At 38.6% G+C, this 14,948-nt stretch overlaps 1 protein-coding gene across 5 annotated transcripts in view; it reads left to right on the forward strand.

Moving 5' to 3' along the window:
- Window positions 1-14,948, forward strand: part of kcnq5a (potassium voltage-gated channel, KQT-like subfamily, member 5a) — a 227,413-nt gene that overhangs the window by 4,808 nt on the left and 207,657 nt on the right. Inside the window, exon 1 of one of the 5 annotated variants that reach the window (XM_060926037.1) lies at window positions 3,710-3,749. The exons of the other annotated variants lie outside the window; for them this stretch is intronic. The gene's annotated coding sequence lies outside the window, so the exon portion shown is untranslated. Of the gene's footprint in view, window positions 1-3,709; window positions 3,750-14,948 lie in introns of those variants that run through there. 5 annotated transcript variants of the gene reach the window in all.

Raw genomic sequence — 14,948 nt, forward strand, 5'->3', positions numbered from 1 at the left:
TATTTCAACACAAAAGTGTTTGATTTTGTATTTTTCTACCCAGCGATACTTTTGTAGTATTTAACATCTCTGTAAAAACACAGCAAAGTAATTAAGAACTCCGAGTTTGTCACGGTATTGGAATTGGATAAATGCACTGTTAAAAGTGCTGTATTACAGAAAGCCAAATACTATTTGATGGCTTAAAAGAGTGCAGTTCTTTATAATAATACTGAGCTTTTGACAGCCAATCAATTCAAATATTATCCATCCAATCAATAATGAATTAGATCAGACCAGGTCAACTCAACAAAGATCCCATCTTCTGAAACAATTGGGTGTTATTTCTTTGGAAACCAATTTACTTTTTATTGCTTTTCTGTAGCATGACTGTCTGCATTTATTCATCTGTATCCAAACTATATACAGTAGAATTTATATCCACTCAACCACTAGAAACACATCTTCACAGGCTTGGGGATGTGAAATGCTCTGAAGAAATGGTGCTGATGGAGAACCCAAGCCATCAGTAGGATGAAAGGTGTGTGCCACTTCTGAACAAAAACTCAGCAGTTCATAGAGCTAACTCCCAAGAAAGCCAAATCGAAGCTAATGCCACAGAGAGGCTGTGGCACACAGGTCATCTGTAGCTCTGACCATGGTCACAAGCAGTTAAGCAGCTCCATATGCTGTACATGTGGTCCAGCATGTGTGCATGAGGCAAGAAGAAAGAGTAATGAACGGTATTTATTGCAAATATTGCAACATGTCATTTCATGACTTTGGTGGAAGGCTTACTGTAGGTGTGCATGTTCAGGTGATGTTTGCTGCCCCTGGCAGTTGAAATTGAAACATCTATGCTGAGTATTTGCACATTACACACACTACCTGAGCAGGAAGTTTTTGCTATTCACACAGTTTAAACAGTTTGATGTGCTTCACCCCAGTTAAGTTTCTCTTTAAAAAGATCTCTAGTTCTATAATAAAGTTTATATTCTATAGTTTTGTTTCTACTGAGTGTGTGGTTGGGAACAAGAACTAAACACAACCTCTGAATTCCCTGACTGTTGAAGTAACCTGCATTGGAGGGTTATTTTGTGGGCCATGAGAACATTGGGCACTTTCATGTGATGATCACTTTGACATTAACCAGTGCAGAATAAAACATAAGCTGCTAGTTCTCACACTTAAAAGGTGTGTTAAACCCAGCACTGGCTCTCACTCAATGGAAAAAAGAGGCGAACTCAAACAAATTGCAGATCATGAATATGTGCAAAGACATGGTGATAAACACGGTGTCTTGCCTGTGTTCCTGGGAGAGTATGAATAGTGGAAGGAACATCGTTTCAGAGCGACACCATTTGATCACCTCGAGGGGCACCTGACATTAGACAGAGCTGAAATCCCATGGGCAGGGCTGTACTCAGCTTTGACAGCCCATAAAAGAGAATACACAGCATGGAATATAGTTTATAAGCATTACTGGACAATTTCATTCCTATCAGTATTCAATACATGTGAATGCAGTGTTGTATGGTTTCTACTGAGTTATTGCTTTAAAAGAATACTTTATACTTTTTTCAGTTACAACACCTTCGCCAATTAAAGGAACAGTGTTTGGGCAGCATTTTATATCCTTGTCACATTTACACCCTTTAATGTTCAGTCACTAAAATAACACACACAAAAAAAAGATAGCGTTCTCTTTTATTGAAGATAAAATAATCTAATGTAAAATGAAATCTAATGTGTTTTTTAATGTTTTCTCAGAAAAACGTGTACAGCTTTGCAAAAAGCAGTTTGTGCCTTTCGTGGACACTAATTTCATTCATTCATATTCAGTAAACATTTTGTCCTGGTTAGTGTTGCAGTGGAACCGGAGCCGATCCCAGAAACACTGGGCATGAGGAAGGGATACACCATTAGCCCATCACAGGGAGTCTCTCTCTCTCTCTCTCTCTCTCTCTCTCTCTCTCACACACACACACACACACACACACCTATAGGCAATTTTGCCAATACATCTACCAACATGTTTTTTTGGGAGGTGGGAGGAAACCGGAGAACCCAGAGCAGACCCACAGACAGTAACCTGAGCAGCACCATCGTGTAATCTGTTAAGTACTTTGGACATTAACAGAGATAGTCTCAAAATGTTCATTTATAGCTTTTTATTTAAAAATTTATATCTAGATTCCTGCAAAGCTGCTTTGTGACAATGTCCACTATTAAAAATATTATATAAATGAAATTTAAATGAATCAGGACTTGCTTTAGAGACTACTGCATCAACTGTGAGGAGGAAGTTGCCATATTTACAAGAAATGTAGTAATGTTTATTTTTTTATTTTGACTGAATTGAACCTCATCAGATGAAGAGAATTGATGATATACAGTGCATCATATTATGCTGCAAGAGTTACCAAAATCCACATTCATATTAATATTGACATTGAGTTTAGTAACAATAACATTTGTTCAAAAATTTTGTAATTGGCTCACTTTTAATTATTTCCCCATGACTGACTGATGGAAAATAAATGATGCACTGAAATGAAAATTCTTGGCCAAAAACAGGGCTGAAAGCAGAAACAAAATAGATAGGCTCTTTTTTTCAGTAGCGAAACACCAAGCTAAAATGTCTTTAGCCAGAAGTTTATGAATGTGAGCTACAACTGTTAGTGATGGGAATTTTGGCTCTTTTTGATTGAATCAGATAATTTGGTTCAGGGGCGGCACGGTGGTGTAGTGGTTAGCGCTGTCGCCTCACAGCAAGAAGGTCCTGGGTTCGAGCCCCGTGGCCGGCGAGGGCCTTTCTGTGCGGAGTTTGCATGTTCTCCCCGTGTCCGCGTGGGTTTCCTCCGGGTACTCCGGTTTCCCCCACAGTCCAAAGACATGCAGGTTAGGTTAACTGGTGACTCTAAATTGACCGTAGGTGTGAATGTGAGTGTGAATGGTTGTCTGTGTCTATGTGTCAGCCCTGTGATGACCTGGCAACTTGTCCAGGGTGTACCCCGCCTTTCGCCCATAGTCAGCTGGGATAGGCTCCAGCTTGCCTGCGACCCTGTAGAAGGATAAAGCGGCTAGAGATAATGAGATGAGATGAGATGAATTTGGTTCAGTTCACCGAAAAGAGCCAACTCACTCAGTTCCCAAGCAGCTCATTACAATTTCTTCTAAACTGGACTATAATTACGGTGATTTTTATTTATTTATTTTATAACTATATCTCAAATAGTTTCATGAAATCTTAGTCTGCCTTTGTTAATCACAAAGTAGCAGCACCATGCACTGTCAGAAACTGGGGTACAGTAGGAGTCCATTTCTGTCCCCCAAGGTACAATCTACACTAATGTACCCGCTGGGGCTCATTATTGGACCTCAAGGTAATTATGTGTACCTTTTTAGGGCCAAAAAGGTACATATATGTTCCTTCGCATTATTTAAAGGGTACAGATAAGTACCTTAGAGAGTACTGCACCAGTGACAAGCTGTTGTACCCCAAAGGTACAATAATGTACTTTATTTTCTGAGAGTGTGCATAGAGTTTTATATAACATGTATTTCAGTTCCTGTTAGTCTGAGTTAGCAAAGTACTGCCAGTGGGTACTGACCAAAAAAGTAAGCATTTCTGCATTGTGCTTGCACCCTGTTGTATCTGCACTTCAGAGCTGAGAGTCAAACACGCCTCAGCATTCAGACAAATGAACAGCTCTGAGAGGTTTCCATGGAAGTATGTAATCAGTTACTGAAGATGAATGAAGGAAACAGTAAGTGAATGCATTGCTACATCAACAAGGGGGGAAAGAAAGAAAGAAGTGTTTACAGTGATCAAAAATAACTTATCTAAAGTTCCTTGGAGAAACCATGAAATGAATCCACACTAGGGCCAGGTAATATGATGATATGTATATTGTGATAAATTATACAATTTTCTGCGATATCCCAGTTTACATATTGTGATATGGCTTTTCTAACTAATTTGTATTTTAAATAGCTGCAAACAGATTGGAAACAGCTGCATCAATGTTCATACATTGTGCTGAATCTGTAAAACAGTAAAAAGAAATAAATACATTTCATTGTAAATTATTTTTATTTAATATTAGATTAGGTTATAATTCTCAGATTTTTTTTGCTTTTCAGTTTCACGTACGGTACTTAAGAGTTGTCAAAATCGTTTTTATTTTTTATTTTATTTATTTATTTTAACTTTTATTGAACTGTTACTGCTTTGCTGGCAGTTTATTAGTAACACTATTTATTTATTACTACATATTATGTTTTATAGAAATATTTTTATGTACCATGACATGATATTTTTGACATATCAGCCAGCCATATTCCACATAGCTGATATCTTCAGTGCTGCCACCTAAACTCTTTGAATGTGTTTGTCCTGACCAGCGCAGAAGAGCAAAGCAAATAAGCAGCAGTCTAATCACTGCTAATTGTTAATTTTCATTCCCATTGAACTGATTTGTAAGAAGTGGCTGTGGACATATTTCCCCCAATTTTCTGTCAAAATATTCTGTTTTTTTTTCTTTTTCAAAGAAAATTTTTAGTGGTGAAATTTTGATGCATCATTAGAAATAACCGAGTTGATTTCCGCCTTCGGTGCATTGGAAAATACGCTGGGGTTCTGCATAGGATTGACTGAACCATGCTGACTGTTTGCAAATAGAAAAGAGGAAGGAAGTATTCAGGTTTTTTATCAGTGTGACTTGTAGGAGTAGTGATTATTCATCATCATACCATTTTCCCCCCCTTTTAGTTTATTTTGAAATACAAGTTTTCCAGTTGATGCACAGTGGTCCAGCATTGAAGAGACAGGAGGACCAGTGAACCTGCTGGCCGATTGTTGCCTCACCCTTTTTTTTTTTAAATCACCAAAGTGGAGTTGTTCTGATGCAGTTATGAAATTGTTTTGCGGCAGTGCATGTGGAGGTTGTTGTGCTATATCCTCATTTACTCTTGCACGCTGCTTTGATCCTGGCATGCTAGTGATGTTTGAATTAGTCAAGTACATTCCTCTTTGACTGCACTTCTGATTCTTCTCCTTTCTGAATCCCACAAAAGTTTAATAAAGCAGAAAAGATTCCATAGTGCCTTGATTTCTTCTTTTATTTCTCTTTTTGATTTTTTTTTATTGTTTGGTTCTTTTTTTGTCCCTTGAGGTGATTTTTTTTTGTGTGTGTGTGACTTTGTTTCCATCATTAATATTAAATACTCTGATGTCCACAGGTTCAGAGTGAACTACGTTACAGGAAATTAGGTTCTTACTGTGATCGAGTCCATGCTTTAAACGAACCCCAAATGTTCCCTCCTCTTAAGTGTCATCGTGTGCTCCTGTGACTTAACCAGCGAGGGTTGGTTAGTGTACATATTACTGCACAAAGAAAAGTAATGTAACACTTTCAGAGCGATTCATGTTGGAAATTTGTTCAAAAATTAAATAGTCTGCCTTCTTTTAACCTCTTTTGCAAGCCGAGAAGAGTAAAAAGAGAGCTGTGGTGTCATGAACACAGACGTTTTATTGGCCTTTTCAAGATTTTGCTTTTGTTGTGGTGATTTTTCATGAACTTGCTTTGATGTGCCGTGAGGATGGAATCTTTGCACATATGTTTAACTGCTAATGAGATATATTTAACAATGCTAGCTTTTCCATTTGTAATCAGGAACATCAGGATCAGCTTATTTTGTCTGGCTTGTTATCCTTTTATATGGTGTCTGATAAAGAGTAACAACATTTAAAGGAACTGGCAGCAAATCTGTGTAACATACATCAAAGTCCATGACTGAAATAATCTGTGCCCAATGGTATATCATGTACCACATACCGCAGACTCGTGCTAGCTGATCTTTTTAAAAAATAAAACTTCCATTTATTTTTTAAAGAAAATAGTGTTTCTCTGTATCTCCCATGTAGTCCTCTCTTAATGTATTACGTAGTTTTTTGAATACAGGAAAGTGATTACAGGGATAATACATTTCTTTCAAGGGCTAACGAAGTCATTACTTATAAGTTGTTCCTTATTCTTCCTTACTCTTTCATTCCTTCATTCTTTCAGTCACTCACTCACATTCAGGGCAGTTTACTGGCTGCTTAATGGCAAAGTATTTTATCAGTCTTTTGTCCAAGTCAGTTGTTATATAAATTGTACAAGTCTATTTTACCATATCCTGTTAAACAAAAATTATTATTATTATTATTATTATTAGTCGTAGTAGTAATTTTTATTGTACAAAATGCATGCTATATATTTTTTTCACCATATGTAGTACAAAAAAACTTCAACATATTTCCTGCTATGTTTTCATATATGCCTTCAGTCCATGAAGAACAGTTTGGTCTCCAAATATCTTCTGAGTAGTAGATTGTGTTCCCCCTTTCAACACTTTCTGGTAAACACACATAAGTTTAAATACCACTGCTACATTTTCAATCCATGAGTTTCCATAAAAGCATTTGGAGTTGCTCCAATTTTACTGGAAATCAAAAAGAGCCAAGTAATAACCATACAAAAAGAAAAAGGGCAATAAATCCTATCTTTTCATATTTGGGTTTATTTGAAAATGTCTGGCTTGTATTTTAAAAGCATTCACATTTCCCTTTTTGGAGAGCCGATGCCATTTTGTTCTATTAGTGAAGCTACATTTATCCTGAATCGCTTCAGTATTCTGAAGAGTATACCGGGATTAAACAAGACTAACATAATTGGGATTTTTTTTGGCTTGTAAATATATAACTAGGTAACTAGATAACTCTAGCTGTTACATTTTCTAAACTAATAAATTTATGTATAACGTATAAAATTTTGTTAATGCATAAGACTTAATTAAATACCTCTAAACTAATACAAAGTACTTTGCAAAGTTGTCATTTCTTAGACTTTGACTTTGCTTACAAACAGCATCCTATAAAATAGAGGAATTGCTTAGCTGCTATTCTCTTTTTTAAGCAGTTATGTTTAGATATGTTTACATGATAAAACATTAATAGACCATTTTCAGTGTATTTTGACAATGCAGGCCATAAATAATATAAGTATCTATGGGGAAAATAAAAACAGTGCAGTGATAGACTTCGTCACTTAAGTCTCGCGTACAGTGCAATTCTGATAGTTTGCTTACAACACTTACCATACGTGCACATTTTTCAGCGTAGTGAAAAATAGTGTTGTCACTATAGATTTTTATTACTACTTTTAATTACTGTTTACACAACGTAATAATTTTATACTTTTTTATTATAAAAATCCCTGCTGAAGGTTTTTTGTTAGTAGCATTTGTGTCAGAATCATAGAATCCTATGATCACATCACTCTTCTAAAGCCATGCTGTAGATATACCTTTCTTAATTTGCTACCAGGGGAAAAAAAAAAACAGTATTACTCAGCATACTCATGCCAACATCTGTTTTTGATCCAAGTCGTGACTCTGAGAAACACCAGGCATTGAGAGATCTGATAATTTTACACTATACAAGCCAAACAAAATCGGTTCATTTTGTCTTCTCCAAATGTGGAGAGTTAACGCTGCTAAATTCCTTAACCGATAAGCTGTGACATATTACTCCATGCAGTGAAACTCCCTCGCAAATCCTCTCTATTCTGGACTTGGATCAGACACCCTGCCCGTATCACAACCGCTCTTAATGACGCTTCACTCCACCAGACTGAAACTCGCTGACCACCAAGTTTCTCCTTCAGTGCTGTGGATTACCAGCCATTATTAATAGTATCATGATTAAAGCAAGCTTTTAATACACTCTCAGGTTAAGAGTGTGTGTAGTTTGTCTTCAGGATAAGTAAACTCAATATGTTTTGTTGTCATTTTCTCAAATTGGTGATACAAAAGGCTTTTGCTCACTTTAGGGACATGGCATGTGCACTAAGAATCAACTAAAATGATACATGTTTAAATTAACAGATAATGAATAGATATTATTGAATAAGTCCAAAATCCAAAAATATCTAGCAGACAATTCAAACTGTGCTATTATTATGTACAGGACAGACACCGTTTAAATGTAAAATCAGCACAGTCTCAAATCTTTCATGTAGAGAATCGAGAGAAAGAGGGACCATCTGTGGGTTATTCATTTTGCACACATTTAGATTTTTATAATATCGCTTCCCATTTAGAATGTAGTTTCTTCCATGTCTAGTTTTTTTTAAATCCGTGCGGTGACACAGGTTTAATATAGACAAAATTGCATTTTGTATTTGTTGAAAGATTGAAAGAATGTGTTTGTGCTCTAGTGAGGATTGTGAAATAGAATTATTGTTCTTGGCACTCAGCAGAAGATGGAAAACCAAGCATCATAATAGGTTTTATTGGATAATTAAGATTTTTTTATGAGAGATTTATATATAACTTTTATTTACTCATAATCCCTGAAGTATGAGCCTGTGAGGCACTTGATATCTGCCTTTGCATCTTGCTCTGCTCAGGCTCTCCTATTAGACTGCTGGAGCTCCACATTCCTGCTCCTGTTTGTGTTGGGCCACTGAGCATAGATTTGAGAGGTCCTTAGTCTTATTTGTGCTTCCCAGTACAACAACTGGACCACCCAGTCCACTAAACATGTTTTCAGTTGAAGCTACAGCCCAAGCCTCAACTCCAGCCTCCAAAAGTTCTGAATCCTAGAAGCCTGGCCTCAATGCATTAGACAAGCTTTACCAGCGATAACTATCCATTTTAAAAATACAAAGAATGACAACACGATCCATGAAGCACTTGCAATGAGTACATTCTGTCCTGCTGCCACCGACTTTGTAAAATAAAGGAAGTGATGTCGTACCAACACGAGACACATGATGATGTCTACGAAAGGCCACTGTATACTTTAGCGCATGGGAATCAGACATTAAAGAGAAAATGGAACCGCAACGATTGAAAGGACAGAGGAAACATTAAGCCATTAGTGGAGGCACCTGAGATCAGATAAAAGCCAGAGCGAGTTGAAGAGGTGGGGGTGTCTGTTATAGCATGGTTCTGACTGGCATTGAGCAGCCGCAGGCCCACAGGAAACCTGGAGTTGATCTCCAGCTACTGGTGGCTTTGGCCATATGCCCCATCACTCTTTGTGCCAGGGGAAAACAGTGACCAGGACAATGGAGTAAAAGTGAGTGGGACACCGAGCATGCACGCACGCACGCACACGCGTGCGCGCGCACACACACACACACACACACACACACACACATTGCTTTGCCAAATGGGAGGTTAAGTTCGGTGGGAAAAAAGTCATTTTCCAGCTGAGCTGCGTCTTAGTTAGGGATTTGAAGCTAGTGTTAGCCATTGTTTTTGTAATGTTGAATTTTAATCACTTCTTCCAAGAACAGACACCTGAACATTATTTATTTATTTTCCATTTAAGTGATTTTTCTACATATCTTATTTTGAGTAAATATTCAAACTTTTCCTGCCATTTGCCATCTCTCTCTCTCTCTCTCTCTCTCTCTCTCTCTCTCTCTCTCTCTCTCTCACACACACACACACACACACACACACACACACACACACACACACACAGAATTGTGAAAAGAAATCTCTCACTTTAACCAGATAAAATTGTGAGTCTGCTGCTGTCTGAAGGATGTTTATGATGCGTGCAGACATGTACTTAGAACAAGTTGCACAAATCAAACTGAAGTACATAAATATCATTGTGAATTTGTGTGCACCTGTTTGTGTGTTTATTCAACGTGATGTTTGACTTCTTTTTGCATTCCTTATTTGTGCCATAGCAAGGAAGAGTCTTCAGTCAGTCATTTCAAATACTTGAGTTTGCGATCCAACACTTATGAACCTGCAGCTGCCATCATAATGTTAAACATCTTTGTGCTAGTAACAGAGTAATAAAATAAGGTTTATACTTAAAAAAAAATGAAATACAGATTATTTTACAAATTACAGAGGATTACAGCTGTATCAAGACACAAACTACAAGGTGCTGTCCCCAACTAATTTTGGCTTCTTCGTATTAGTGAGTTTTTATAAATAAAAAGAGAGGTAAAATAAAAAAAAAGGACATGCTATTATTAACTGTAAACACAACACATTTATAGATGGCTCTGCTAATCTCACTTATGATTGAGAACTCTTGTTGCAGTAGTAAAAGTGGATTTATCACTGCTCTGCTCTGATCAAATGGAGTGGGATGTGAAACAGCGGTATGTGAAACAGTGATGCTCTTTTCTGATCAGGATGTCTGCCGATGTTCCAGCTTCTTCCCAGTTCTCATGGTAACACATGAAATTCTCAGTGGTGTATTATCTCTCTCTGAGATGCTGTTTAGCCCACAGTTTCTTTTATTGCTCCATTTGTTTATACAGACACACCACTTCACAAGGACATAGTTTGCTTTTATTTCAGTGATTATTTTGGTGCCCTACAGAGTATTTTAATAATGTGTGAAAAAGGAAATTTAGCGTAAATAGAGCAGGTAGCCTACATTTTGTGAGCGATTTTATAACTCCCACTAGAATAAACTATGCTTGTTTTTTGTTGTGTAGTTGTAGAGCAGCAGGTGGGTTTGTTTTATTAGGCACCTGCCATCTCTAGCATTGGCTCCTTAGAGTCATACATTTCTGGTGCTGTATCAGTGTTCTATAGCTTCCTGTGTGTGTGTTTTCTGTTAAATATAGAGTTAGAGATGTGCATAGGGACTGGGACCCACAGGCCCAATCAAAAAATGGCAGAAGCCAATGTTTGTTTGTTTTTAATTAATTAATTAATTAATTAATTAACTAACAAACATTCATATGAAAATACTGTATATACACACACTCACTGGCCACTTTATTAGGAACGCCCATACAGCTGCTGTTTTATGCGGTTATCTAATCAGCCAATCCCTCGACAGCAGCACAATGCATAAAATCATGCAGATACAAATCAAGAGCTTCAGTTAATGTTCACTTCAAACATCAGAATGGGAAAAATTGTGATCTCTGTGACTTTTACTGTGGCATGGGTGTTGGTGCCCCATGGACTGGTTTGAGTATTTCAGAAACTGCTGATCTCCTGGGGTTTTGACACACAACAGTCACTAGAGTTTACACAGAATGGTGCGAAAAACAAAAAACACTGAGTGAGCGACAGTTCTGTGGGTGGAAACACCTTGTTTATAAGAGAGGTCAGAGGAAAATGGCCAGATTGATTCGGACTACCAGGAAGGATATACTGTAGCAACTTTTTACAACCATGGTGAGCAGAAAAGCATCTCAGCATGTAACACCAGAAGACCACATTGGGTTCTGCTCCTGCCAGCCAAAAACAGGAATCTTAGAGTCAAGAACAAGTTTCTATTAAAGTGGCCGGTGAGTGTACACAAACATAGATGTAACTGTAGAACAAAGAGAGGTATGTTCATTACCATGGGAGCATGGGAGTTGCTCATGTAGCACTGCATGACGTGATTATTGGTTTATTCTGGTCAGGGTTACTACGGTTTAAATGACTAATTTGTTTATAGTTTGAGAAGTAGAACCGACTAAGTTTGTCCAAAAATCTCGCGAGTGGGTGCAAACCAAAATAACTGCAGGAGTGGACAGGATTGGTCAGAATTCCTTTGGGAACTAGCAGGAGTGGGATTAAAGAAACACTCCCACACACACCTCGACTGCAGAACTCACAGGGCAACTGAACACACGCCGAGCAACATGCTACCTGTTCTCTTCTGTATATATGAGCTCACAGATGCCCACACGTGGTTAGTGTTGCACTGATTGACAGATTTTCTGTTCTCATACCCACCCAGAAAACGGGGCTAATTTCTTGGACTCCCAGCATCATTGGTATTTGACCTTGATCTCCAAATGACAGTCTTTGATGTTGTGCCACTGGGAAGCCACTCAGTCCAGTTTTACTACTAGGCTATCAGCTCATATACCATGAGTCGAGAAAAACAAAATGGCGGAACGTGTTACTGAACCAACCGAGAACGAAGTAAAAACTCTACTCGAAAAGAAAACCCCCAAAAATACAAAAAACCCCAACAAAATATGGAATAAAATTATTTGATGGTAAGAACGCATTTTTATTTTTCAAGAATTATTATTATAGCATTTTTCACAAATTGCTACTGTCATTTCGCTGGTTTGTTTACATTCTCAGCAGAAATGATTTTGTCAGATATTTGTATAGAGTTTTTATTTATTGAATTTGCAAAAAAAAAATCTGTTTCTCAAAATCCAGTGAATGTGGATAGAATAAAACAGTTATTCCACTCAATCTCGTCGTACATGGCTTATAGCTGACTCAGCGCTACGTGCCTCGTCGGCTATCAGCTCATGTACGACTCGATTTCGTGGAGTAACTGTTAAGTATTTATATCTAAGTAAGTATTCTTGTCCAGTTGAACCTTTTATTTGCACACACTCATTTCTCATTCTTATTTATAACCTTTCGTAATTAGTCAAGTCAAACATTCTCATTTCCATGCTGAGCAATTAATGATAGACCACTTGGTCAGTTTTTTTTTTTAAAGATAGCCGTCTATCTGAGTGCTACATGTTTCTCATTGTAAACTGTCTTGTATGCAGCTTAAAGATTAACAAAACCCCAAAATAACCTCCTTTATACCGACAGATAATATCTGTAATGGCACTCCGTTAGCTCTTCCTTGGTTACTGTACCATTTCTAGAGTCAGTCGAAAAAACACTCTTTTTCCACGCGAGCGACGAGACATGACAACTTCCCTTGTCTTTCTAAAATGTTTACTTAAAAACAACAAGGTAAATCACAAAGTCTGGCGCACGGTCAAAAGACTGTGTTGCTTCCACCGTGTTCTGACTTGAAACTAAGGTATACACAGTCAGTGATGTCACATCATAAGATTTAGAACATAGAACTCTTTTCTATGTTCTTAAATTATCATCATTCATTTTTAACTGTTTTTAACTTAAATTATTATTGCTTAACTGGCCCTTACAATATCCATACAAGATATGTTTGAGTGTTCACTTGTTCATATTTGTACCTATATACTGTGTACAGATTTTATTTTAAAATAAAAACAATGGGGCAGCACAGTGGTGTAGTGGTTAGTGCTGTCGCCTCACAGCAAGAAGGTCCGGGTTCGAGCCCCGTGGCCGACGAGGGCCTTTCTGTGCGGAGTTTGCATGTTCTCCCCGTGTCCGCGTGGGTTTCCTCCGGATGCTCCGGTTTCCCCCACAGTCCAAAGACATGCAGGTTAGGTTAACTGGAGACTCTAAATTGAGCGTAGGTGTGAATGTGAGTGTGAATGGTTGTCTGTGTCTATGTGTCAGCCCTGTGATGACCTGGCGACTTGTCCAGGGTGTACCCCGCCTTTCGCCCATAGTCAGCTGGGATAGGCTCCAGCTTGCCTGCGACCCTGTAGAACAGGATAAAGCGGCTAGAGATAATGAGACGAGATGAGATGCGATACTTTTGTTTGCTTTTTTCACTGAGAAAAAGCAATCTTTTTAGACAGCAAGAATCGTGTTGCTATGGCAACGGGATTGTTTACTAGTATCTGTGTCAGTAGTGCATATGCGTTAGCTAGCCCAGTGAGATTCAGACTTCCTAAAAGTGAAGTGTGTTGATTTGCGTATTTTGTTGCCAGTAAAAAAAAATCACATGGTTACAGAAAATTTCTGATTAGATTTTTAGAATTAGAAGCCTTTATTTGTCACATATACATTACAGCACAGTGACGCTCTTTCTCTACATTCAACCCACCTGAAGCAGTGAAAATGCGTGCATGCATACACAGAGAGAGAGAACAGTAGCACCTGGTGATTTTTATTTATTTTTTTTAAATTTTACACACATGCAAACTCCTCACCTTTCGGCGAAATTCGCCGTTTTGGTCCCAAAATAGGTCACTTGTGTGAATCGTGTAGATCCGAAGAGTTTTTTTTTTTTGGGGGGGGGGGGGTTAGCCAGGCTACAACGCTATTGTTGCCAAACATTTCACTTACAAGGTTACAGCCAATCAAGATAAACAGTTAGGCAGCTGGGCCATAGAAGGTTCACGCTGCACGCTGCATGCTGCACGCTACACGCGTGTAAAGAAAAGTGGACAAACGTAGCATGACTTGCTCTGGGCCATAGAACGGCGTTCACGTTGCACGCTGCACACTTCACGCGTGAAGCGAGAAATGAACATGCACACTTTTTTCTAGGCGTGAAGATGGAAATTCCAGTCAATGCATGCGGTCACCGCCGCGCCAGCCAATCAGAACGGGTCTAGGGAGATAACTCTATGCTTTCAGGGGAAAACTTCAGAAAAAATATAATTGAATGGTATAATTGAAAAATAGTTCTTCATCGGGATTGTCAAGCAGATTATAGAATGTTCGGTGAAATTCACCACGGGTTTCTCTCAGAAGGAAGTGTTCTCGGCTCCAAATTCTGTTCCTTTTTCTCTTCCTCTGTCTCAGTAAAAGCAGAATGAGGCAATCGTCGTCATCTGAAGAGTCCATATTGTTGGTTACTCGGTCAAAGTAGAACAGACGCAACACGTGAACATCCAAGCATGAAGTTTAATGGCCCAGGGTCCGGTTCTTCACGTGAACGTGTAGCGTGCAGCATGCAGCGTGAACCTTCTATGGCCCAGCTGCCTTACTAACACGCTTCTTTTCCATTGGAGTTCTGATCAGCTGGTGCGCAACCCACTGCTGGTTGCCAGTCCTCGCTTACGAATATTCCACAGATTCAGACCGCAAAGTCACCTTTTTATAGAGAGATCTGGCAACCTCATCTCGCGACTGAATCTGAATACCAATGGAACAGTTTCCAGCGCGCTCGGGGGTGAATAACCATGGGCGGATCTACCGGGGTGGCATATGCCACTCTAAAAGAAAGCCTTGCCACCCCTGCTGCTACCCCAGTTGGCAGCGACGAATTCAAAGAAAAATTACGGCCAATTTGACATTTACGTGCGCGAATTTCCAATGTCCGACTGTGGCGAATGCAGCACGAGATAACGCCA

This window comes from Neoarius graeffei, chromosome 7, assembly GCF_027579695.1.
Source record: "Neoarius graeffei isolate fNeoGra1 chromosome 7, fNeoGra1.pri, whole genome shotgun sequence".
NCBI classification, from domain to species: Eukaryota; Metazoa; Chordata; class Actinopteri; order Siluriformes; family Ariidae; genus Neoarius; species Neoarius graeffei.